The sequence below is a fragment of the Peromyscus leucopus genome, chromosome 1 (assembly GCF_004664715.2).
Source record: "Peromyscus leucopus breed LL Stock chromosome 1, UCI_PerLeu_2.1, whole genome shotgun sequence".
NCBI lineage: Eukaryota > Metazoa > Chordata > Mammalia > Rodentia > Cricetidae > Peromyscus > Peromyscus leucopus.
In genome coordinates this window covers 153,285,086-153,287,647 of record NC_051063.1, presented here as the reverse complement: position 1 = coordinate 153,287,647, position 2,562 = coordinate 153,285,086, and the positions used below count along the sequence as shown (strand labels likewise).

Genomic DNA, 2,562 nt, shown 5'->3' with positions numbered 1-2,562 from the left:
AGATTGGCATGACCTTCTCTGAAGGCTCATCTGCCCCTGGTCTCCTAGCACAGTCAGTCTCCACTACCCAGGCTCAGTGTCCCAACAGTCTGTGTTTATCTGATGACTTCAGCAGCCCAGACTCCCCCAGTACCTGTTAGGCTGCATCATATATTCCCTCTAGGATATATTTGTCTGAATCTTTCCATTTGGCCTCCTTCATGTTAGAGTAGGCTCGCCACATGCCCCCAGCCCCTGGGTGGGAAAGACAATAGTAATATGAACCTCAAGACTCTACCTATGTCTTAGAGAGGATGAAAGGGATGAAAAGAACTCATGGCTTGAGCTTGTGGTCAGAGCAGCCTGAGACCATGGTAGAGAAGAACATTGTCTAATCTAATCCTACTTGGTCAAAGTTACCACTGAACATCATTAGGGAGTGATGTTGTGTTGTGTTAGCATGACCAGCACAGTGCACTTGTTATCTCCAGGTTATTACACAAAGGGAGTATTTGATGTAAAGAAGGAAGAAGTTATCACAGAACTGGATTTCACAGCTTTGGCTCTATTGGACCGTTGGGCCTCTTGTTTCCAGGGCTGATCTGAGGACTCAGTAAGGTTTTCAGCATCCTTGTTTCTTCCTAACATCTTTTGAGAGCATAACCCCTGGTATGTCATGTAACATATGTCCAGACATTGAAAATGTCCAATAAGTAACTGTCAAATTACCCTTGACCAAAATGAGCGTTCAAGAATGAATTTAGGGCTTGAGAGATGGCACAGTGATTAAGAACACTGGCTCTTCTTCCCGAGGATCCAGGTTCAATTCCCAGCAACCTCATAGCAACTCATCATTGTCTGTAAGTCCAGTTCCAGAAATCTGACATCCTCACACCAATGCACATTAAAATAAAATTAAATAAAATTTAAAAGGTTTTTAAAAAAAATAAATTTACATTTCTTAAGGAATAACAGTATGAGGAGCCACAGGAAAGGCAGAGAAGAGTGCACTCAGAAAACACTTCTGTACTAATTTCTAAGCAATCCATCTCAACAATGTGCGTGCACTGTCAACAGGCACTTCAAGTCCTTCTAAACAGACTGTGCAGTGGGGTGGATGATTGAGGAGGCACTAGAGCCACAGTCCTCAGTGGTGGCTGTAGGTTCAATCACATAGGCATTTACTGAAAGCTGCCATGACAGCCACATCCAAGATCAATCCTGAGACTCTGGGATTAAGAGGGCACAGGCTTCAGTAATATTAAAACCTACTGGGGATTTCACATGCACCTAACAAGTTCACATGGGAGACAGCAAGCAGACACATCAACCAGGCTAGATGGTCTCAGGCACAGCCAAATTCAAACACTGCTCTGCCACCTGCTGTGTTCAGACCATTACCATCACTAGTCCGAGATTTGTATTTGTATGGCACCCTACAAAACCTCAAGAAGTTACATCCCAAGGCAGTGGGCAAAAGCTTTGAAATGGTTGGCTGAAGACCACAAGCCATACTTCACGCATCAGCCTTACCTCGGTAAGCCTCACAATAAAAAAACAACTGCTACACAAAAAAAATGACCTTACTAATTCTGCTTGCCACATCAGACAAACTCACCCCACCCACAGCTGCAACCAACAAGCAAAACAGAACTTATATGCTTACACTGTATGGTGGCAGCTCTTGCTAACTTTTTATACTTAATTAATATTTCCATAATTCCATTTGCATTCTGTTTCTGTCTTCACATGCTCTTTCCGTCAGTTCTCCTCTCCTTCTCTTCCAAATTTTCTCTCTTGTCCATACTTCTGCTGCACTGCCAACAGTGTTTTTTATGGCATCAGAACAATGACATAAGACCATACAGCAAGGCCAGTGAGAAGCTTCATCCTGCAGAAATCAAAAGAGAATCTAGGAGACATGCCCAAATTTGTACCTCTCCCTTAAACATCTGTAGTCCAGGAAGAGGCTAGTTGTCCATTCCCAATGCTGCACAACTAGAATCCAAGTAGGACACCTAGGTGACCTTGCAACAGGACCTTCTTCAAAATCACAAGCCTTCAGTTAGGATCCATCAGCCCTGAACCAAGTCTGTCTGGGAGGACAGCAAGACAGCACTGATGGAGGAAGAGAGACATCGAGAGCAGATTGTCTCCCCCTACAGGAACCCACAATTCACGGTGAGGCATTTCCCACATGTCCCTTCAGCACAGCATAAACTTCACATCATATATATTTAGAACACAAAGATTAGTTTAAAAGGAAATCACACTCTGGGACAGAAGAGCAGAAGTGTTTGTGGAGGTCAGTCCATGGAGTCATCTCTCACCTGAGTCCTGGAGAGTAGGTGATAGTCTGTGGCTGTCAGGGAGAGGATGCTGGTATTTATGTTGAGACTCCTCAGTGTGCCCACTGGCTCAGGTGTCAGGCTGGGTCCCTGGAGAAAGTCCCACCATGTGATTTCCCATGAAATACTACAAAAGACTCTCCCTGGACTCCAGGATGTTGTTTCTTCATAGGAGAGCTTACCCAGTTGTGCAACCAGAGGACACAGGACAGTTTTGATTTTCTTTGATTGGCTG

The 2,562-nt window shown here is 44.3% G+C and overlaps 1 pseudogene; it reads left to right on the top strand.

The window, feature by feature from the left end:
* The first annotated feature begins 439 nt into the window (after positions 1-439).
* Positions 440-2,562, top strand: part of LOC114685642 — a 3,324-nt pseudogene continuing 1,201 nt past the window's right edge.